General features: G+C 37.7%; 2 long non-coding RNA genes across 4 annotated transcripts in view; one reads left to right on the top strand and one right to left on the bottom strand.

The window, feature by feature from the left end:
• Nucleotides 1-25,425, top strand: part of LOC132369068 (uncharacterized) — a 199,033-nt gene that overhangs the window by 25,687 nt on the left and 147,921 nt on the right. For all 3 annotated transcript variants that reach the window (XR_009504239.1, XR_009504241.1, XR_009504240.1), the window contains exon 4: nt 23,936-23,989. This is a non-coding gene — a long non-coding RNA (uncharacterized LOC132369068). The remainder of the gene's footprint in view (nt 1-23,935; nt 23,990-25,425) is intronic.
• LOC132369069 (uncharacterized) overlaps nt 1-25,425 on the bottom strand; it is a 57,731-nt gene that overhangs the window by 25,584 nt on the left and 6,722 nt on the right. The gene's annotated exons all lie outside the window — the stretch shown is intronic.

The following is a 25,425-nucleotide window of genomic DNA, read 5'->3' as shown; positions in this document are numbered from 1 at the left end:
AAGAGAAGAAGTAAAGCTGTCACTGTTTGCAGATGACATGATACTATACATAGAGAATCCTAAAGATGCTACCAGAAAACTACTAGAGCTAATCAATGAATTTGGTAAAGTAGCAGGATATAAAATTAATGCACAGAAATCTCTTGCATTCCTCTACACTAATGATGAAAAATATGAAAGTGAAATTAAGAAAACACTCCCATTTACCATTGCAACAAAAAGAATAAAATATCTAGGAATAAACCTACCTAGGGAGACAAAAGGCCTGTATGCAGAAAATTATAAGATACTGATGAAAGAAATTAAAGATGATACAAATAGATGGAGAGATATACCATGTTCTTGGATTGGAAGAATCAACATTGTGAAAATGACTCTACTATCCAAAGCAATCTACAGAGTCAATGCAATCCCTATCAAACTACCACTGGCATTTTTCACAAAACTAGAAAAAAAAGTTTCACAACTTGTATGGAGACACAAAAGACCCCGAATAGCCAAAGCAATCTTGAGAAAGAAAAACGGAGCTGGAGGAATCAGGCTCCCTGACTTCAGACTATACTACAAAGCTACAGTAATCAAGGCAGTATGGTACTGGCACAAAAACAGAAATATAGATCAATGGAACAGGATAGAAAGCCCAGAGATAAACCCACACACATATGGTCACCTTATCTTTGATAAAGGAGGCAAGAATATACAGTGGAGTGAAGACAGCCGCTTCAATAATGGTGCTGGGGAAACTGGACAGCTACATGTAAAAGAATGCAATTAGAACACTCCCTAACACCATACACAAAAATAAACTCAAAATGGATTAAATACCTAAATGTACGGCCAGAGACCATCAAACTCTTAGAGGAAAACATAGGCAGACCACTCTATGACATAAATCACAGCAAGATCCTTTTTGACCCACCTCCTAGAGAAATGGAAATAAAAACAAAAATAAACAAATGGGACCTAATGAAACTTAAAAAGTTTTTGCACAGCAAAGGAAACCATAAACAAAACTAAAAGATAACCCTCAGAATGGGAGAAAATATTTGCAAATGAAGCAACCGACAAAGGATTAATCTACAAAATATACAAACAGCTCATGCAGCTCAATATCAAAAAAACAAACAACCCAATTAAAAAATGGGCAGAAGATCTAAATAGACATTTCTCCAACGAAGATATAAGATGGCCAAAAAGCACATGAAAAGATACTCAACATCACTAATTATCAGAGAAATGCAAATCAACTACAATGAGGTATCACCTCACACTGGTCAGAACGGCCATCGTCAAAAAATCTACAAACAGTAGAGATGCTGGAGAGTGTGCGGAAAAAAGGAAACCCTTTTACACTGTTGGTGAGAATATAAATTGGTACAGCTGCTATGGAGAACAGTATGGAGGTTCCTTAAGAAACTAAAAATAGAACTACCATGTGACCCAGCAATCCCACTCCTGGGCATATACCCAGAGAAAACCATAATTCAAAAAGATACATGCACCCCAATATTCACTGCAGCACTATTTACAACAGTCAGGACATGGAAGAAACTTAAATGTCCAACAGAGGAATGGATAAAGAAGATGTGGTACATTTATACAATGGAATATTACTCAGCCATAAAAAAGAACAAAATAATGCCATTTGCAGCAACATGGATGGACCTAGAAATTGTCATACTGAGTGAAGTAAATCAGACACAGAAAGACAAATATATGATATCACTTATATGTGGAATCTAAAAAAAGGGTACAAATGAACTTATTTACAGAACAGAAGTAGAGTCACAGATGTTGAAAACAAACTTATGGTTACCAGGACATAAGGGGGGGAGGGATAAATTGGGAAATTAGGATTGACATACACACTATTATATATAAAATAGATAACTAATAAGAACTTGCCGTATAGCACAGGGAACTCTACTCAATACTCTGTAATGGTGTATATGGGAAAAGAATCTAAAAAAAAAAAGAGTGGATATATGTATGTGTATACTGATTCACTTCGCTATACACCTGAAACTAATACAACACTGTAAATCATCTATACTTCAATAAAAATTAAAAAAATAAAGTTCTACAACTCTTAAGAAGAATATCAAAACAACTAAAAATTGGTAAAGGATATCAATATGTTTATATTAAGTTTTTAATTCAAAATATACCATAAATATATGTAAATATGTTCAATTTCAGAGTTAAGAAAATATAAAAGTAACAACTAGAAAAAAAAAATTTAAAAGGTCCTTAAACCATCACTTCTCTGTAGCCCATCTATGGGGCATTAAGATGTTCTATAGATGATCTACTGCTGTGAGAATGGTTAGATTAAAACACCAAAGATAGTATTTTTCACACAAGAAGCCATGAAGATGTTTTTCCTTTAGAAACAAAGGAGTTTTAACATATAATTCTAATGCAGATAAGTTTCTTTAAGAAAGAATACCTGGAAGAGGGAAGTGGAGATTTCTCTCAATTGTTAATGTGGTTATTTTCCGTATAAAATATACACTACCTATAGACATGTCGGACCTCTCCAGGCCTGAGGCATACATTATATTTAGAAGTATTTTGACTTATGCCTCAAAGTAAATGAGTACCAGCCTGTCCATCTAAGGGTACTTATTGTTTGGGGCCTGTGCATTGTGTACAAGCATTTGTGCTGCCTCTTCTTGACTTGTATTTTCATGGCTGGTAGAAGAGAACTGCTTCAACTTCTTCCCCTTAAAACCAGGCCCCAGCCCTACCCCAAATTCCACATTCCAGCTGAGCTGATCTATTGTAAATACTGAATGTTTTGTGTCCTCTCTCATAGCCTTTTTGTACCTTTGCCTGCAGAGAGTCCTCTCCACTCCTTTGTTTGCTGTTTCCTCTCCTTAGGACAGTCTCCCACCCATGGAAGCCCATGATCTAATTCCTGTCCACACTTCAAGACCTGATTTAGCTGGAAACTGCTATAGAAGCCATCCGCAGCCCTTCCAGACTGAGTTGTGTCCTTTTATCAGTGCTCCTGGAGAACCTGTGCAGAATTGTCCATTCACTTCTTGTTTTTCTCCCTTTTAACAGTGTCACTCTTGATGACAGGACCAGTGTCTGATTCATTATCATACCTCCAGCAATACAAAAGCAAGGAGGCAGGCAGCATGGAGGAAGAGCTAAGATTTTGGAGTTGTTGAGGCTGTAGAGTTTAGAATTAGTGTTACTTTAGGCAAGTTTAGAGAGATTTCTCTATGGCTTGGTTTCATAATCTGTAAAACATATAATACTGTCTACTTTGCAGCATTCTTAATAAGTACTCTAATATGTACTTGGTGCCGTTTTTAAGCACTTTACATGCATCATTTCATTTATTCCTCAGCACAACCCAATGAGGTAGGTAGTGTTATTATTCATATTCTATAGTTAAGGAAACTGAAACATATCAATAGAAAGATTAAGTAACTTACCCACAAATACCTGGCTAATAAGGGCATAGCCCGGATTTGAACCTGGGCAGTCTGACTCCAGAACACTTATAAGCTCTGTACTGCATTTCACTTTCTTTCATAACTTCTGGAGTGTGGTTCAAGTAACTGGATTGAGTTGCCAATTCTACTAGATAACATAAGGGTTGTATTTGAAGATCTTCATCTGCATGTATTTTCAGCTTTCAGAAAGTCTCACAAGGCAGTACTTCTGCTTTCTATTTAGAGTATATTTAAAGTAAATTGTATAGATTCAAAAACTATTGTAATAAGGACAAGTCCTTCTTAAAATGTGTTTTCAAAGTATGTTATTCCAATTTAAAGAACAATATTAAATATTCAGAATAATTACAGATTCTTGCCTTAACCTGTCTTTCTTAAAGGCCTTAATACATAAACATATCAAATTCTTGCTTCACTTCTGGTCTGACTTTGGTACTAAATGGTCTCATGTGAGATATTACCTCCCTAGGCTTCGAAAGCATCCTAGTGTGTCTAGGAGGCCCCAACCTTACTCAGACAGGAAGCCAAATCCCTCTGCTTTCAGCCCTCTTTATTCCCTTCGTCAATATATTTTCTCTAAAAATCTATGTCCAGAGTTGTTTGTTCTTATTTCTGTTTGCAGAAAAAGATTATCTCCCAACAGATCTACAGATAAGAGATTAAACAAACTCTGCTAAGAATCAAAACTCCTCTTACATTAAAATTCTTAGTTCTAAACATTCCCTCTTCTATTTCAAAACATAGCAATTTAACTTTTCTTGAAGGGATCAGAGAGTTGTGGTGGGTCTTGAATGTGCAGGGTTTAGACTTCATCCTGTAGTCACTGGAAAGCTACTGATGATACAGAAGCATGGTATAAAATGCTTTATGAAGATCTAGCTGGCAGGTTTTAGGAGGGATTTAGAAGAGAGTTAAGAGAATTGAGACTGCACAGGAACAGATAGTTGCAATATTGCAGATGTAGTTTGTTCTCACTTGGGGAGGGGCAGAGAGAACACAGAGGGCTGCTTTTGAAAAAGACTGTGAGGCAAGAATCCATGGACTGTCTGACAAGATAAAGGAATCCAGGGGAAGAGGGAACAGGAAGAGCAAGGGGTTTCTCTGTTGTAAAACCAAAGAAAGGATGATATAAACAGAGATGGGGAGAGCTGATTTGGGCAGCAGGTATGGGAAGTGGTTTAGGGTGCTAGACAGGAGATGAGGAGGAGGATGAGTAATTCAACTACAGACTGTTTCATGTAAGGGCATTACATATGCATCTTATATGTTATATATAAGATTCTTTTTGAGTTGAAAATTAATATATTCTAAAAACCCCAAAGTCTTATTCTTTTTTTTTTTCAAAGAAATTTTTTTTTTTTGATGTGGACCATTTTTTAAAGTCTTTATTGAATTTGTTACAATATTGCTTCTGTTTTACCTTCTGGTGTTTGTTTTGGCTGTGAGGCATGTGGGATCTTAGTTCCCTGACCAGGATCGAACCTGCACCCCCTGCATTGGAAGGCGAAGTCTTAACCACTGGACTTCCAGGGAAGTCCCCCGCCCTGAAAGTCTTATTCTTAAATTCTGTTTCTCCTAAGTAATTTCCAAATCATAAAAAACACGAGTCGTTATTTTTTTAAAACTAGGACATCTAATTTAGTCATATAAGAAAACTGAAAATGCTTTTTGAATATCCAGCAAATATTGAGACACTTAGCATAACACTTCTTTCTAGAAATGACATGTTTAACAAATGATCCCTCAAATGCTCCATTTGCCTTGAAATAGTCCTTTCAAAGTATGTTCTCTGCCTAGTGAATGAATGAATGAATGAATGAATAAGAATATATAGCTAGTGGGCAGTTATTTTTAAACTGTATAAAGGTGACCAAAAATAAAGATGTCAACTTTGGAGCTATCCACATATTAGTGACAATTAGTCAAGAAAAACTCTGAGGGAGTGAGAACCAATACAGAAGAGCACAGGGTCTAGGAATATATCTTGTATTACAGCCAAATTTAAGGTATAGAGAGAAGAGTGAGAGCCAAGGAAGAAGGTTGGGTAGTGTCACAGAAATGAGACTGATAACAGTCCGTGGCCTGTTAGGAAATGGGCAGCACAGTAGGAGATGAGCGCGGGTGAGTGAGTGAAGCTTCATCTGTATTTACAGCTGCTCCCCATTGCTCGCATTACTGCCTGAGCTCCGCCTCCTGTCAGATCAGCAGCGGCATCAGATTCTCATAGGAGTGTGAACCCTATTGTGAACTGTGCATGCGAGGGATCTAGGTTGTGCGCTCCTTATGAGAATCTAATGCCTGATGATTTGAGGTGGAGCTGAGGCCGTGATGCTAGCACTGGGGAGCAGCTGCAAATACAGATTATCATTAGAAGAGAGGTTTAACTGCACAGAGACCATAATAAATCCATTGCTTGCAGACTCATATCAAAACCCTATCAGTGAGGGGACTTCCCTGGTGGCACAGTGGACTCCACGCTCCCAATGCAGGGGGCCCAGGTTTGATCCCTGGTCAGGGAACTAGATCGCACATGCATGCTGCAGCTAAGAGTTCACATGCCACAACTAAGGAGCCCGCCTGCTGCAACTAAGACCCCAAGCAACCGAATAAATATTAAAAAAACAAAAAACAAAACCCTATCAGTGAGTGGCAAGTGAAAACAAGCTCAGGGCTCCCACTGATTCTGCATTATGGTGAGTTGTGTAATTATTTCGTTATATATTACAATGTAATAATAATAGAAATAAAATGCACAATAAATGTAATGCACTTGAATCACCCCAAAACCATCCCCCGCCCCAACCGGTCCGTGGAAAAATTGTCTTCCATAAAACTGGTCCCTGGTGCCAAAAAGTTTGGGGACCGCTGCGATAGAAGATCTGGGAGGAGGAGGGCTAGAAAAAATTGCTGTGTGTGCATTCTAGTGGAAAAGCCAGTGAGTAGGAGAGGATGGAAATTGTGCTAAAAACAACACTGGATACAGGCATAAAGAAAGTGTGTGACACAGTTGGGCTTTTGGCATTTGTTCCACACCCACAATTTACAACGTTGGTTTGATTCACAAATGCCGGTAATTGCAGATCAGCCCTCACCTTCATTCTGCACCCTGATGATATATATAGTTTGCTTAAATTCTCAGTGCAGCTGACCATGTATCATTGTGCCAATCACAATTCAGGAACCTTTCTTTATTTGCCAGGTATTGTTTGAGTGTGAAAAAATAAAATCAAGTGACGCAAGTAGCTTTTCAGTGGCCGTATTGTTTGCCGAAGCTATGATTGGATAAGGTCCAGTAATACCTTTAGGATAGGTCCAGTAAAAAGGCAATGTGTATTTTATGCCAACAAACACATGAAGGGATGCTCAACATCATTAATCATTAGAGAAATGCAAATCAAAACTACAGTGAGACGTCATCTCACACCAGTCAGAATGGCCATCATCAAAAAATCTACAAACAATAAATGCTGGAGAGGGTGTGGAGAAAAGGGAACCCTCTTGCACTGTTGGTGGGAATATAAATTGATACAGCCACTATGGAGAACAGCATGGAGGTTCCTTAAAAAACTAAAAATAGAACTACCATATGACCCAGCAATCCCACTACTGGGCATATACCCTGAGAAAACCATAATTCAAAAAGAGTCATGTACCACAATGTTCATTGCTGCTCTATTTACAGTAGCCAGGACATGGAAGCAACCTAAGTGTCCATCGACAGATGAATGGATAAAGAAGATGTGGCACATATATACAATGGAATATTACCCAGCCATAAAAGGAAACGAAATTGAGTTATTTGTAATGAGGTGGATGGAACTAGAGACTGTCATACAGAGTGAAGTAAGTCAGAAAGAGAAAAAGAAATACCGTATGCTAACACAAATATATGGAATCTAAAAAAAACAAATGGTTCTCAAGAACCTAGGGGCAGGACAGGAATAAAGATGCAGACGTAGAGAATGGACTTGAGGACACAGGGAGGGAGAAGCGTAAGCTGGGACGAAGTGAGAGAGTGGCATGGACTTATATACACTACCAAATGTAAAATAGATAGCTAGTGGGAAGCAGCCGCATAGCACAGGGAGATCAGCTCGGTGCTTTGTGTCCACCTAGAGGGGTGGGATAGGGAGGGTGGGAGGGAGACGCAAGAGGGAGGAGATATGGGGATATATGTATATGTATAGCTGACTCACTTTGTTATAAAGCAGAAACTAGCACACCCTTGTAAAGCAATTATACTCCAATAGAGATATTTTTTTAAAAAGGCAATGTGTATTTTGAAAGAAACTTCTAAAAAAATCACATGATTTCATACCTTTAATTGACCTTAGAAATCAGAGCCCAGTCCTTCATTTACAGTGAGAAAAATTTAACGCCAAAGGAAGTCAAATGACCTGCCCAAGCTCACCAAACCTAGTTATTGGCAAAGCTAGAACCAGAAAGCAAGTGTAATTCTTTTTCCCAGTGCCCTCATTTTATAAGCCATGCCGCCTTCACATGAATTCACAAAACTCCCAGTTGCCAACGGTTTTAGCTCTGACATAGTCTAAAAATACCTTTTTTCTGTATACACCAATCTGGTTACAACATGCAAGTACCTTTAGTGTCTGAGACGTTCTGAAATGAACATTTTCTATATTCCAGACTGAGTCTTGGTAAGGAAAATTTTAATCAAATATTTAACATCAGGTGTTTAAAACAAATTAGTTCAGTTGAACAACTTCCCGGACTTTATCTGCCTGTTGTTCAGTTTCACGGGTTAGAAACTAGAAAACACTTTACCTTTCCCATGAGGACTTTGAAATGACTTTAATGATTAATACAATTCACATTTAAGAATGAATATTTTTTTAATACACATCATTTTACAGTGAGACAGTATAGGTAACATTAGCTCAAGTTCTTGTTAGGGAAAGGCAATTACCATTTTCTATCTGTCTCCCTCTCCATCTTTGTCCTTGACAAGTAAAACAATTCCCTAAAGACATAACATGTGACAGTTTTTTAACTGCTCTGTAAACCGTGGCAGCCACTAAGTCATCCCATACAAAGATGCTTACTGCTAATGGCAGGAACACTATCTGATATGGGTTTGGTTTTCATCAGTATTTACAGTTTAGATTTCATTTTATTTTTCACAAGACCATTTCATTTCAGTTCAAACTAACATTGAACAACATCTTAGCAAAACAACCCAAATTTGATCCAATACATATCCACAACACACACACACACACACACACACACACACACACACACACACACTGCAGTCCTTTTGCAAATGTTGGATACCTGCAGATAGAAGAAAATAGTCACCCAATACTCGTTATATTCTCGAAGATTCATCTCTCAGGCCTATCTGAACAGAGGGAAGTCCCACATAAGTGTTATAGTAACAAAGAAGACAGTTTAGAATAAGAGCTAATTTATTTTCCAGTTATTTTTTAGGACTCCTAAGATTTTCTGCAGTTCACTGCTTAGGTGGTTATGAGGTTACACAGGCCAAGAGAACATGCAGAGGAGCCAGGTAGGTTCTGGCAGATACCATCCTTCGAGAGCTTCAGGTAGGCCAGGGGAGGTAGACACAAGGCTGGGAGGGGCACAGGGTTGTTATACATTAGGCTGGAGTCCAGGGAAGTCAGGTAAGGCCAAGCACAGATGGCAAGAGCCATGGTTCTAGGTAATCAAGACCCAGAGTCCAGGAAGTCAGAGCAAGTTGAAAAGAAAGGCTCTGGAGAACAAGTAATACTTTGTTCTTCCTGCTATGTGTGGCCATCAGAAGTCCCTGATTATTGATTGCCACTAGAAAGAGGTCAGAAGTCTGCTCAGGAATTCTGCCTCTCCCTGAGGTAGAGGAGCCAGGATTACTTAGTGCACAGAATTTTGCCATGTTAGACCACAGATTACTGGCTTCCCTCTTTCAAACTATACTGGTAGCCTTGAAAGGAAGTTACTGACTCTGTATAACTATCATATTCTTGATATGCCAATCACAGCTAACAAGATTTAAATCTGTGATATGTATAAATATTATGAGGAAATAAAAATAATGCAATCACAGTATAGTTGGTAGGTGAGTCCATCATTTCACAAGTTGTGTTATCTTGGGCAGGTTATGTAACCTTGTTGATTCTCTTTTTCTTTACTTACAACGCAAGATTTAATGCCATACGATATACCAAACACTAATCAAACTAAAACACTAATCTCTGGGCCATGGTCAATACTTGATATAAATTACTTACATTAATTCAGTTATTCTTTTGTTAGCCACCAGATACTTACAAGGACCTTACTATGGGCCATCTGGATTCTAAATTCTGGAAAGGGTGGTGAGCCAGCAAGATGTCCTTGTCCTCAGGCAGCGTGCAAGCTCGCCCCCTCCCTCTGTTTATTTACATAGGACAATTACCCACTTTCTTCTTTGCAGAGTAATAACATATTTGAGAACATGGTAGTAAAGAAACCTACAAATAGTCATGATCCTTGGTGTAGATCACTTAAAATATCAGAAAAATACCTTGTCTCATTTCAAATTCTGATAAATCAGATCATGGCAGATTAAATTCACTACTTCAAGTTATCCAAGACTATTAAATACAGTGTTAAACCTCAGTGGTTCATATATGTGTATTTGCAATATCTGCTCAAACGTCTGATTCATTTTATTAAGAACTACTTTACTGCATTTTATATACCTTGGTGGCTTCTCCTATTACCTAGAAGCAAGTCTTTGACTTCTCCATTTCTGAAATACAGACACTAGCTGAAAAATTGCCTCTCAGAAAAATTAAAAGCCACATTCACATACAAAAAGTAATGTTTTCTTATTCACATGCTTCATTTTGTTGAATATCTCCTTTCACTATCCCCATACCACAAAAGTAAATATAGTTAGGGCTTCAGTATTTTTTGTTCAAAAGACTAAAGATTGAGCTTCAACTCTCTCTATTGCTTAAGATACTCAGCAGCTCATGAGGTTAAAGGGCTATGAAATTTTAAGAAAATCCCTTCCAAAGTGCATAAAAGAGGAGCAAGGGAGCTCAAGGTAAGAGGTTGTGAAGATACCAAAAGGGTTGGAGGTTGGGGGGGTGGATGAGGGGAGCCTAGCTGAAGGAGGCTTCTCACATTAGTCCCCTGCTGGGCTCTGCTCAGCAAGAGATAATCCTCATTTTCCCTAGGGCAGAGCTGTACAGTAGGGAGTGAGATGAAGTTGATCCTTCAGTACATGGGTGAGAGAAATGACAGCTTTCTAGGCCTTTCTGAAAGGGGCTTCAATCTCATTTTATAACGTATCATTATTTGAAGTATTTAGATGTCCACAGTCAATTAATTGTTGTAGTGTACCCAATGACAAGTATGTTGTATTGTTCATCCTTTCAGATCATCCATAAGGTTATATCTCTCCCTCGATACATGAGTATATGTCAAATTTTCTATATCTTTAAAAGATATATAGGCATCAGAGCTTGGCGTACACACACACACAAATCTATATACACACGGTATGGCTCTTTGACTCAGGCAAGAAGGGCATCTGTTCTGTGCCTTCTGTTTCAGAGAATCTCTCTGCCCTTCCTCTGACTACAGCCCTTTGCACAAGACAAAGAATCCAGGAACTAAACGACTGTGCCTACCCAGAGCCTGAACCATGCCCCTATGCCTTCTCTGGTTACCTGGAATTCCAGACTTCTCCACCCAAAAGGCCCTGAGCCTGCTTCAGCTTCTTCCCCAGTCCCTAGGCATGGATTGTTCCGCACCCCTAGGCCCAAGGGAGGCCCAAGAGGCAGCTGTTTGCTATGGATCTGATATGGATGTGTGAGTAGATGTGGCCACCTGCATCCTCTTGAGACCTCTCACCTTGTGGGATGGAGCTGGGGATGGGAAGAGAAGGGTGGGGGAGCTGGGCTGTGGGCTGTAGACCAGGCTCTTCCAGGATCTCCACTTTTTAAACATGAAGCTCCAAGGTTATCGAAGAGTTTTAAATTTTAACTTTGTCTGAAGACATATTTTTAAGGTGGGAGGAAATAACTTACTTTATTTGAAGATACTATGATTTATAACTTGATGTGTTGTATATGGGCCTTTATTTGTACTCTTCTTCAAGTCCCACAAATGTTAGGGAAAGGGACTGTATATACATACACACACATATATTAGAGTTAATTTTCTCTAACATTTATGGTATGCAAATTTCCAAGAGGATCGCAAAAAAATCTCTAAACTTTATAAGGTGTGCTTCAGACTGTGACTTCATAGTGAGTCCACATTACTTTGGATTGCTTTTCCCAACATGTCTCAGCAAAACATTATACAACCTGACTAAACAAAGCGTCATTCCCACACAGCTCCACCTTCCTTACTTGGCAAAGATGTAATCTGGTAACACCCTTTAAAGACCATCATTCCAGCCACATTCAAAGGAACTAGCCATTAGGACTCAATACAACATTTGTTTCATTTTGTTTTTTAACTTGAATTCTATATCTAACCACTGGGCAGGTAGAAGCAATGAAAAAAAATATCCCTAAAGGAATGACATACTTTAAAATTTTCTTCCCACTCATTCTCTCCTGTTTTTTTTTTTTAAAATCAAAGCTTTTCAAATTAAAGAAACAAAACTAAGAAACCAAAATAGAAACAAAGTTGAACCCCATGGGATCATTCTGATATTTATCTCCCTAATACTTCCAGGCCATAATAATAACACATTCGTAAATATTTACTGAGAACCCTCTACAGCCCTAGGGTATGCTCCTAGGTGATGGCAGTCAAGGGACGTATGTATAACACAGTGTGGAAAATACGGCATAAGAAATGCTAGGCAATCTTCAATAACTGGTGCTGGGAAAACTGGACAGCTACATGTAAAAGAATGAAATTAGAACGCTCTCTAACACCATACACAAAAATAAACTCAAAATGGATTAAAGACCTAAATGTAAGGCCAGACACTATAAAACTCTTCGAGGAAAACATAGGCAGAACACTCTATGACATAAATCACAGCAAGATCCTTTTTGACCCACCTCCTAGAGAAATGGAAATAAAAACAAAAATAAACAAAGGACCTAATGAAACTTAAAAGCTTTTTCACAGCAAAGGAAACCATAAACAAGATGAAAAGACAACCCTCAGAATGGGAGAAAATATTTGCAAATGAAGCAGTTGACAAAGGATTAAATCTCCAAAATTTACAAGCAGCTCATGCAGCTCAATAACAAAAAAACAAACAACCCAATCCAAAAATGGGCAGAAGACCTAAATAGACATTTCTCCAAAGAAGATATAGAGATTGCCAACAAACACATGAAAGAATGCTCAACATCATTAATCATTAGAGAAATGCAAATCAAAACTATAGTGAGATGTCATCTCACACCAGTCAGAATGGCCATCATCAAAAAATCTACAAACAATAAATGCTGGAGAGGGTGTGGAGAAAAGAGAACCTTCTTGCACTGTGGGTGGGAATGTAAATTGATACAGCCACTATGGAGAACAGTATGGAGACTCCTTAAAAAACTAAAAATAGAACTACCATACAACCCAGCAATCCCACTACTGGGCATATACCCTGAGAAAACCATAATTCAAAAAGAGTCATGTACCACAATGTTCATTGCAGCTCTATTTACAATAGCCAGGACATGGAAGCAACCTAAGTGTCCATCGACAGATGAATGGATAAAGAAGATGTGGCACATATATACAATGGTATATTACTCAGCCATAAAAAGAAACGAAATTGAGTTATTTGTAGTGAGGCAGGTGGACCTAGAATCTGTCATACAGAGTGAAGTAAGTCAGAAAGAGAAAAACAAATACTGTATGCTAACACATATATATGGAATCTAAAAAAAAAAAAAAAAGGTCATGAAGAACCTAGGGGCAAGACGGGAATAAACACGCAGACCTACTAGAGAATGGACTTGAGGACACGGGGAGGGAGAAGGATAAGCTGGGACAAAGTGAGAGAGTGGCATGTACATATATACACTACCAAATGTAAAACGGATAGCTAGTGGGAAGCAGCTGCATAGCACAGGTAGATCAGCTCGGTGCTTTATGACCACCTAGAGGGGTGGAATAGGGAGGGTGGGAGGGAGGAAGACACAAGAGGGAGGAGATATTGGGATATATGTATATGTATAGCTGATTAACTTTGTTATAAAGCAGAAACTAACACACCATTGTAAAGCAATTATACTCCAATAAAGATGTTTAAAAAAAAAAACTGCTTGATCCCAATTTTATTTTATATTAGGCCATATTTTTCTTTAAAAATAAAATGTACATGTTATTTGCCAGTTGGAAAACAAACAAACAAACAAAAAGAAATGCTAGGCAAGAGGAAAGAGTTTTAATGTGAGTTAAGGGGCAGAAAGGATTATTTTACCTTAGTCAGTGGGTAGGAATTGAATATATTTGGTGAAAAGGCAAAAGGGCATTTCATAATTGCATTTTAATTTAGGGCATTCTGGAATATTCTGAGTTTAAATATTGAAAATATCAAAGCACCTTGCTTTCACGTATCCAGGCCACTTAAGATTTACCAACTGCCTAAAGTAGTCTGAAACAGAGATCACGAACATAGGCAAGGAGGAAAAGAGAAAGGTGGGGCATTGATTTTCAGGGTATTACTGTCAAAAAATGATGACTTTTTAAGAAAAGTACTGTAAAATGCATTGAAATTTTCATGGCAAATGTATCTTCTCTTTGGTTATTGATATTCAGTGGCGTACAGGCAACAACATCTGATTTTCTAACAGTAACTCCAGTGAGTCATTAAATTACTACAGCCATATGTGGCATAAGTGACAAACTGACCCCATAATACACACCTGGTGTGTCATAGCTGATGACGCTCAAGGTAGGCTATGCATAAGTCATAAGATTCCTCAACATAGAGCTCCTTGGAATTGTCACCCTGGTGGCATTCACTACATTCCATATTGTCAGAAAACAAGCATACAGGCATTGTTATAAATTACTGAGGCCTAATTTTAATTATTCAAACCATTGTCAAGTCCTAGTGAAAGTTCTGAACCACAAATATGGTCCACAAATTACGATTTGGGAAATATCACTGTAGGCATTCAGTTAAGTTTGCTGAATTGAACTGAAGTTGCAACATCAGAAATCGTGCTTCAGCAAGGATGCAAAATGTAATGCAGGAAAAGGTTTGGGGTTTTTTGTTGTTTTGTTATTTTGTTTAAATTTATCTAATTTTGAAACATCCAAACTGAATCTTCTTAGGTACGGTACAATATATAATCAATTATGGCAAAATGTTTTTAGAAGAGAAACTATGGTGAAATTGGGATGTGTACAGAAATTATGCTGTTGGCATTAGAATTACAGAGGGAGGGAGAAAATTTGAGCTGAGCCAAGCATGTCCCATCTCAGGTCACTGCACTTGCTCTTACCACTGCATGGAACACTCATCCTTAGGATATCGGCCATAGATAGTTCGATGCAGCCTTCCAGTTTCTGACTAAATGTTGCCTTCATCAAAGAGACCGCTGACTATACAAACGAGCAACACTTTTGCATCACTCTTTACCCTCTTCCTCTGGCTGTTATTTTCTTCTTAACATGTATCAACATCCATACCTCACATATTTTTTTTTTTTTTTGGTTTCTGTTTGTTTGTTTGCTTCTTCTCTCTAGAATATGTTCTTTGAGGGCAAGGACTATGTTTTGTTTATTACTATATTCCCAGCATTATATCCATGGCACATAGGTACTCAACAAACTTTTCTTGAGGAAATAAATGGATGAATTGCTAGGTCTTTGCAGGTCAAGATTAATTACATGTAGCAGTTCCCACTATTAAATATGGTAAATCACTATTTAAATATAGTAAATCATATATTTACTTTAGGGAAGAGAAATGCATCCAAATACCTGAAATATTCAACAGAACAAAACTCACAAAATACTCAAAAGCAAGAAGAGATATACAGTATATACAAATCTACAGAACCAAATACTGATACCTGAAGTCTCTCAGAGTTGAATTTGCTTACTAGGTTACTCAGTAACAGATGGCTAACAGAACTGTTAACTCAACAGCTTCCTAGTATATGGTTTAAAAGTATATGCAATTTCAACAAATGGTGCTGGGATAACTGGATACCTACATGAAAAAGAATGAGTTAGATACCCACTTCACACCATATACAAACATTAATCAAAAATGGATCCTAGACCTAAAGTTAAAAGCTAAAATTATAAAACTCTTAGAAAAAAAACATAAAAGCAAACCTTTGTAACCTTAGCTTAAGCAATATTTTCTTGGATATGATTCCAAAAGAATAAGCAACAAAAGACAAAATAGACAAATTAGACTTCCTCAAAATTTAAAAATTTTGTGCTTCAAAAGAAGCTGACAAAAAAGTGAAGAGACAACCCACAGAGTGGGAGAAAATATTTGTAAATCATATATCTGACAAACAATTTATATCTAGAATATATAAATAACTCTTACAACTCAATAATAAAAAAAAAACAAATAACACAATAAAAAATGGTCAAAGGATGTGAATAGACATCTCTCCAGGGAAGATATACAAATGGCCAATAAGCTCATGAAAAGATGATCAACATCAGTAGTCCTTAGGGAAAGGCAAATCAAAACTATAATGAGATACTACTTCATACCCACCAGATGGCAATAACAAGGGTTGGCAAAGATGCAGAGAAATTGGAATGCTTATACTTGCTGATGGGAATATAAACTGCTGTAGCCACTTTGGAAATAGTTTGGCAGTTTCTCAAAATGTTAAACAGAGAATTACCCTATGACCAACAATTCTACAGCAAGGTATACAAGCAAGAGAATTGAAAACATATACCCACACAAAAATGTGTACACTAATGTTCATAGCAGCATTATTCACAATAGACAAAAAGTGGGAACAACCCAAATGTCCATCAACTGATGAATGGATAAACAATGGTGGCACATCCATATAATGGAATATTATTTGGCAACAAAAAGGAAGGAAGTACTGATATATGCTACAACATGGAGGAATCTTGAAAACATTATGCTAGGTGAAGGATGCCATTCACAAAAGGTCACATAATGTATGATTCCATTTGTACAAAAAGTCCAGAATAGACAAATCTGTAGAGCCAGAAAATAGATTGTGACCTAGTGCTAGGTTGAGGTAATGGGGGTGGGAATAGGGAATGACTGCTGATGTGTACAGTGTTTCTTTTGGGGACGATGAGAATGTTTGAAAATTAGATAGTGGTGTTGGTCGCACAGCCCTAAGAATATACTAAAAATTACTCAACTGTACACTTTAAATAAGGGTGAATTTTGTGGCAAGTAAATTATATCTAAATAAAGCTATTAAAAAATACATATGGACAATTCAAGTATGTAGGAATCACAGCTGGATAGCAAAATATCCCATTTGGTACACTGAGGTTGTGCTACATAATAGAGTAATACAGAGTAGCATGAACCCTTCTCCTGAGGGGTACAGATTATACAAAGGCAATAGAATTCTTCCCTTCAGGGCCAGTTCTATTCATAAGCAGAGCAAGAACCTTGGGTTTAAGAGGTATTCAAAGCCCATTTGCTCAGATTTTCTCCTCAGCTTGTTGCTTCAGGGTCTGAAATGCCTTTTATAGGTCATCCCGTGGTATAAGTCATGAATGACCTTATTAAAATAGAAACACTGTATGTGGAAATGCATAGTACATTAACTTATTAACACTAATAAGAATAAGCTTATGAACTAACTTAGCCAGGCGTTTCAGTAAGGCCCTAAAGGAATTAAATGTTAATCAAAATCGGAGGAAAGAGAAAAAGATTTGGTACCTGGCACACTGCCCCAAGTAGGAATTTCAGAAGTAAAATCTGAGAAACATAGATGCAAAATGTGGCATGGCACTAAATACTAATGTTTTAGTATATCATAATTTACCCACCTTGCCTTACCTTTCCTACCATGTAAATCAACTTTGTAGATTTACACAATTTTACTCTTTGGTTCTTTAAGCTTTAGTAGGTAACTGGTAAATCTAGGATTATAAATCATAATCCTTGGCAGTGAAAAGCCACTGAAGTATTTTTAAGAAAGGGAGTGTCATGATCAGGTGTTTTAGAAATATCATTCTGGCTGCAATGTGAACAGATGTGTGGAAACAAGACTGGATGTAGGGAGATAGTGTAGGGATCATCAACCCACCAAAATGGTATGCGGATTACTTCAAAATGAAAACGTCTGCAGAAAGTAATCTTATCAGGACTTCCCTTATCTGACTAAAGCAGGGCTTTATGAGAGTCAGCTGCCCCAGACCCAGTCTCTGGGGAAGTCTCTAGTAAGGAAGGTGACTGGCCTTAGGCACTGGGACATTCCAGAAAATTGTATGCACAAGCCTCATCAGAACCTTCCATCCTTTGAATTCCTAAACTCATCCACCCCCCTTCATTAAGCTTGTATATAAACCCTTACTCCTAAATGTTTGGGGAGCCACTTCATAAGGGGTCCTCTCACTTGTATGTGAAAATTAACTTTTCTCCTGTTAATCTATCTGTCATCAATTAATTTGTAGGCTCCCAACCACTTGGACTTAAGTTGGTAGAGGATAAGTTTCTCCTCCCAACAATGGGTTAGGAGGCTGTTTAACTAATACTGGTGAAAAGACAGTGCTGTGTTGGATAAGGGTAGCAGTAGAAGGAAGAGAGATGTTTCCAGCAGAATCAACAGGGCTTGGGATTTGGTTATGGTCAGGAGGGAATAGGAAGAACATGGGAATGAACCCTAGGTTTCTTCCCAGGGCCCTTCAAAAACTTAATACCTTGCTAGCTGAATGGCCTTTAAAATGTAGAGTGTGCCACAAAACTTGTGTGCGTGTGGGTGGGTGGGCAGCTCAAAAGCAGGTAACAGAATTCCTCATGGAGACTTCCCTGGTGGCGCAGTGGTTAAGAATCCGCCTGCCAATGCAGGGGACATGGGTTTGAGCCCTGATCCGGGAAGATCCCACATGCCGCAGAGCAGCTAAGCCCATGTGCCACAACTACTGAGCCTGCTCTCTAGAGCCCGTGAGCCACAACTGCTGAGCCCACATGCCACAACTACTGAAGCCCACATGCCTAGAGCCCATGCTCCGCAACAAGAGAAGCCACTGCAATGAGAAGCCCACTCACCGCAACAAAGAGTAGCCCCCGCTCACCACAGCTAGAGAAAACCTGCACGCAGCAACGAAGAGCCAACGCAGCCAAAAATAAATAAATAAAATAAATAAATGTATTTAAAACAAAAGGAATTCCTCATGGAGAAAAATGTCTTATTTAGCAAAAGCATTTTGGTGAGCCATCTTTGATTCTGCATTTGGGGCTTGTCTAAAATGAGCTAAAAATTGGACAAAGAAAACATCACCTGCATAATAAAGTAAGAAGAATGTTATGTTTTGCTTTAGCCAGAGGTGGATGAAGCAAGTGTTCCAAAACCAGGAAAAGTAGTGGAGGATAATAGGAGGTAGGGAAGATGGCTGCAAGACATCAGGAGCTAGGTCCTGAGAAAAGGTGCTGGTTAGTGGCAAGTACTGCCAATGAACAGAGATGTCTGACATTCAGTTTCACATTATTTGCCATGCTGTGCTGTGATATAATGCCCTCGTATACCAAGATATCCACCCAAACCTTTAACCCAACTGCCTGGTGTGATTGTGTTTCAGGGAAATAAATGAAAACACATGTTTTACATTTGTGTTTATGCAAAATGGATAGAAGAGGATAGCCATAGGAGGAAGGATGTGAAAGAGATAATTCAGCATTAGTAGGAACTGAAAACAAAGAGTAAAGTGGGGAGGATGAACCCCCTGACCTTTACCACATCTAATGGGAAGTAGGGTGGGAAGCGGGGGTGGCTGCAAAAAAAAAAAAAAACAAGAAAATTATGGTTCACACTATATGTGAGACCCAGGGAAGGGGCAAAAGCGGGGCCATTTCCAGTCAGCCCTTGTAGGCAACTCTGAGCAAAGGGGGTGACTAGGGCCACCAGGCTGCTGATACATGGATAAATAGCTAAATGAGAGCCTTTTAAATTATCTTCTCAGAAATCTAACTTCTAAATTTCCTCATTCTTCATTTCTATGCAAAATTGAAAGTACTTCTCTATTTGTGAATGTAGGTTATCTTGGACACACAACTAATGGTTCGGAGTATTAAAAGAGCTGTTATCTATATCACATATGAGACGTACCAACTAGGTGGAAGAGCTGAGTGTTGGAACACAAAAGATAATATTGTCTGGAGCAGAAAATAATATTGGACAGTTATTAATCTTATGACTCAGTGCTTCAGCGAGATATAGGTTTTTCTTAATGAAGACTTCTGAACCAATGAAAATGTCTAAATTCCAGTATAAAACTAGTGCCTTCTTACCTGGAATATCTACTAAGTCAGTGAAATGTATTTTGAAGAAAAATATATTGAATGTCTTATATAATGTTTTAAAGTTTATTTTCTTATTGTTTCAATTATTCTCTGGAGAGGCCTCCTTGAAGCAAGGCAGCTTAGAAAAAAAATTATGTACCTGGGAATTATCCTCATGAGTTAATCTTTTAAAAATCATGTCCTTCATTCATGATTTTCTTTTCTTTTTTTTTTTCCTGTGGTTTTTTTTTTTTGGCTGCGTTGGGTCTTCGTTGCTGTGCATGGGCCTTCTCTAGTTGCAGTGAGCGGGGGCTACTCTTCATTGCGGTGCGTGGGCTTCTCATTGAGGTGGATTTTCTTTGCGGAGCACGGGCTCTAGGCCTGTGGGCTTCAGTAGTTGTGGCACGCAGGCTCAGTAGTTGTGGCCTGTGGGCTCTAGAGTGTAGGCACAGTAGTTGTGGTGCACGGGCTTAGTTGCTCTGCAGCATGTGGGATCTTCCTGGACCAGGGCTCGAACCCGTGTCCCCTGCGTTGGCGGGCAGATTCTTAACCACTGTTCCACCAGGAAAGTCCCTCATTCATGATTTTCATGGAGACGTTATTGCACTTAACAAATTACTGGCTCTCTCTGTTGTTACCATCAGGAACTCTAATGAAAAATAGATTGTTTTCTCCTCCTGTTGAGATCAGTGCAATCTGTAGTAGAGTACTTTTCATTTTCAAAGAAGATCTAATAGAATTTAGCATGAAAACACACTGGAAAATGAGGGTTTTTTAAAGTTGAAAGTCGCAGGTTCTTGGTTCTCTGAGTTTGTATAGTCTACCAATAAAAGGTATAAAACTATTTACATTATTTTGGTTCTGTAATATGGATCAATTTTTAAACTTTGAATAAATCAGGTTTTATAAATTCTGTGGAAATTTTTAAATTAAATTTATTTACTTTTTCAGCAGTGATAGAAAAATACAAACATAAGCATTGTAGTTGGTCACCGGCTCTTCTTGCAGCTATTATCTCTCCATGCACAATTATTTGTAGTGTTTGGTAACGCTCAGTGGTGTCACTGAGCTAACCTAACCTTAATCAGCCTGACATACTAAGCAGGTGACAGTTAAAATGAAGTATTTTTTAATCTTTGAAAGACTTAACTTGTCACCAAGGCTGGTTCCTAACATCATCTAATAGAACAGCTATGCTCCTAGATCTTTCACAGGAAACCAAGTCTACTTTGGCACTTTGGCAGTAGGCTGTCCACATACAACTTTAAGTAAGATTCACTGTCTCTAAGATTTGTGATGGCAGAAAATTTTTGCAATAGCTCCACAAATTGGGAAGTGGACAAAATGTTTCTGTTTTTGGAAATAATTCAGGAAATGAAACATAACTAGTCCTTTTATTTTAGCTCCTTTCCCCAGTATGTTAATTAAATTGCATAACCAAAATTGGATATTTTATTATTTTTATTAGTTAGAGCTCTCCAGTAATTTTCTCATAGTTTTAGTTCTCTCTGCCATTTGAGGAAATCTCAAGAGCAATAGGAGGTTTATTAACATATTCTTCTCCCCTCTGACCCTCAGTGCCATAGATAGAGTTGGATTCTAAAAGAGTCTATTTGCATGTATGGAATGGAATCATTAAAAGTAAATTTTTAGCAGTATTTTCTCCCTGGAGTATAAGTATTTTGAACTTTTTTGGAGGATTTCAGCAAAGGAGTATTAGAAGGAAATATTGGCCATTTGCAGAAGTAAGCACATTTATCACAAAAATTGGGGGGAAAAATAAAAAGTTATATTTTGTTAATTAGAAGGAAGATGTCAATACTAATGTGAACTATTAAATTCAGTTAGCTGTTATTTCCCAAGAAACTAACACATGATATGTTATTCAGTATTCTAAAATACAACAGGTTTCAAGTCTTGAAATTAGTCAAAAATGGGAAAAATAAAAGATTGTAGCTTAAAATCTCTCACCCCTTCAGCTTCTAAAACTTTGTGCAGAACTTTACCCAGACAATTAACATACCTAATAAAGTTTTGAGTCTCCAACTTCAGCCATTTGCAGCATTTGTAGGAGTGAGAGAAATGAGAAAAAATTCCTCACGCGTTTCCCTCCCACTGTCCTTTCTTCGTGATAAAGGTCACAATTTTGCTTTATGATAGGTTGGGTTATAGACTGTTGGAGCTAAAAGAGACTCTTTCAGTCATCTAGATTCACGTTCTTATTTTATACAGAAGAGGAAACTGAGACCCAGAGAATTTAAATGACTTGCCCAAGGTCTCAAAGCTAAAAATAATGGGATAAGAGCTAGAAAATATAGAGCAGGGAAGAGTTTTCCCCGTAAATTATTTTTTGTGGTTGTTAGTTCAAATACGTTAGCCCTGTAAGAGATTAATTCAGGTGAGCCGGCTAAAAATACTTATTGTTTCTCAACATAACAAAGATAGAAGAAAAAAAAATATCTAGAGGAATGAAAAGGGAAGTGGTCCACAGAACAAGTGAGACATAGCATATGTGCTTTGGTTTTAAGCCTTAGGGCTAAAATCACACTTACAATCTTAGTAACCAAAAAGAATCTTGTTCCTGGAATGCTTGTAGAGACCTGAATTACTCATAAGCTTCTTAGGAAAGAATTCACCCTTTGTTTGATATTGCAATGATTCTTGATCAGAAAGGCAAGCAAGCCTCTTTTATTGTTATGAGCCTAGTCATACTGCAATTGCCAGTGTAACGATTTCCTTGGAAAACTTTTGACTAAAGAACCATCTGTTTTGAATGATTTTAGTATGGATTAGATGATCCCATGAGGTCTCTCCCTGCTCTACCATTCTTTCCCTATTGGTGCCAGGACAACAAACCTCACATACTTGTATCGGGAGTTAGAGTAGCCAGAAATGATAGAATTTCTAGTTGTAAACTTATTCAACTGAGGAAATAACCATGGAAAGTTTATTCCAAAGTATTGCCAGAGTCATTATTCTAAAAGGTTTAACTGAGGAGGGCTCAAATGCCAATATCCAGGACAAAACAACTCCAGTGAAATCAGTGGCTTTGGAACAAATATTTGGACCATTTGATAACTTAAGTGACAAGTCTAGCTTCTGGTTTTCCTTCTACTCAATTCCTTCTCCCCTCATCCCCCCAAAGTAAATCTGTTACTGCCAGAGGATAAAAATTCTTTTCTAATCTACTTTCACAGGTAGGAGACTGACCAAAAGCTCCATGGGGTCTTAATTAAAGTTTTCCATTTTGCTAAAAGATAAGAAAGAAGCACTCTACCTTTATTTCTGAAGTCTCTAGGAACAACTTTAGCCTGATATTATATTAAAATACAACATTCAAAATAGTATCTGGCAATTTTCTTGACATTCCAGAGGCATACTTGAAATAAGTGATGCCAAAAGGAGCTAAAAGTGGTGAAGGAAATTACAGAAGTGTTTGACTATCATCCAAAAGATTCTAACAGAGGAAAATTTCTGTCCACCCCACAATCATCTTAAGGCTTTGTACCAAAGAATGCTAAAGATTTTAACTGGCTGGCAAAATACATAGCAGGTGGCAAAATATTTTTGACTTGGTAGCTAAAACATTTTCTTTTTCTTTACATACTTGACCATTTTATAAATAACAATAATAATTAGAAAACAATAAGAAATCAGGAATAGGGAACTATATTCAATATCCTGTGATAAACCATAATGGAAAAGAATATGAAAAAGAATGTGTGTGTGTGTGTGTGTGTATAGAGAGAGAGAGAGAGAGAGAACTGAATCACTTAGCTGTATAGTGGAAATTAACACAACATTGTAAATCAACTATACTTGAATAAAATAAATTTTTAAAAAATCAGGAATAATTTATATATGATGAAGTCCTCTATTTGAAAACAGCAAGGTTCTTCAATCTTTTATAGCAAATAGAAACTCTTCAGTGCTCAAGTATTTGATTCTCTGGTCTCCCCTTGTGTCTCCCTGCCCCCACCAAAATACTGTGAACAACCTTTCATGCTTATTCTTATGAATCAACATGAAATTTGACAACACTTTCCCTTCCTCATTTCAGATATGACTCATTGCTCTTGGTGTAATCCCCAAGGACCAGAAGCTCTACTTTAAAGTAAGTAACAAAAGAAGCACCTTTAATTCAACCTGGTTTACCCAGAGAACTCTAATGGTTATTATTCACTGCCTTCTTAAGTGTGCATTATAAAGCTGAGTGCTTGAAGTGTCCTCTCTCCACCTTTCCCTGGGGAAACCAATGCAGAAAAGCTGGAGAGGTAACCTGACTGATAAGTCTTAGACTTGAAGTTTATCAGCAGTTCTACTTAACCATCCATTATCTCTAGGATGCTATTGGATTTTAGCTTTGGGAACATTTAATTTATTTTCAAGATTTTGGATCATCTTCCCTTCAGACCACTCTGACTTTGCATACAAAAAGTAATAAGATATGAGCTTCTTAAAAGCCTTTCTAATTTAAAGCTTGACCCCTTTTCTGCTGTGTGATAACCACTACCCCACCCCCCAGTCTCTCTCAGACTTAGAAAGTGCTGTGGAGCTCAATTCACTACAGAAATCTTAAATCATCTAGAAAAGCCTGTGGTCTTTCAAACAATACTCAAATAAGAAGGAAAAGATAATATGGTGCTCTAAGTAAAATTCTACTTAGCCTTACTTGAAAATAGGAAAAAATAAATAAAAAGCTGAGGCCCCTTTACTTTTCCAAATCCTAGAAACATCTAGTCCTGAGAGAAATTGTTTCTTGGTTTAGAAGATGAGAAGAATTGAAGTTAAACAATGATCCTTTTTCCATTTCTTTAAAAAAAAAAAAAAAAAAAAAGGCTGGCAGAGGCAAAAGCTCTGTTGGACAAATTGTTTCAGCAGATGTTCATTGTCCCAGGGAGAAAGCAGCCCCTACTTTGCAGCTTAGCACTTGCAAATTTAGAAACTTAAATATTTTTAACTTGATATGGTCCATGTGGTATGAGTGAGATGTAAGTATTAAAATCATTCCTATGAGCAAGTGGTTACATTTTACTATTAGGTCCATAGAATGCTGACAACTGGTGTTATATCATGATATGATGATGCAACAATTGTCACCTACCTGCACTTTCAAGCTTCTGTAGTTTTTCCCCCTAATCATTTACAATAGCACCCTGGAAGAATATTAATAATTATACTAACATTTAGAGAGTACTTATGATGTACTAGGTACTCATAATTATCCTGTGAGGTAAGTACTGTTAGGATGCCTATTTTAAAATGTGGAAACCAAGACTCACAAAGATTAATTAACTTATCTAAATCACAGAGCCAAGAAGTGGTGGCGATGGCATTCGAATGTAGGCAGCTTGACTCTAAGACAGGGGTAGTCAAACTTTTTCTGTAAAGGGCCAGATAATAAATATTGTAGGCTTTTCAAGCCATAACACCTATGTTGCAACTACTCAACTCTGTCTTTGCAGAACAATAGCAGCCTAAGACAACATGTAAATGAGTGAGTATGGGTTATTCCAAGAAAACTTTATTTATGGACCCTGAAATTTGAAT

Source organism: Balaenoptera ricei, chromosome 7 (genome assembly GCF_028023285.1).
Source record: "Balaenoptera ricei isolate mBalRic1 chromosome 7, mBalRic1.hap2, whole genome shotgun sequence".
In the NCBI taxonomy this organism is placed as follows: domain Eukaryota; kingdom Metazoa; phylum Chordata; class Mammalia; order Artiodactyla; family Balaenopteridae; genus Balaenoptera; species Balaenoptera ricei.
This window is presented reverse-complemented; position numbering and strand designations above follow the sequence as displayed.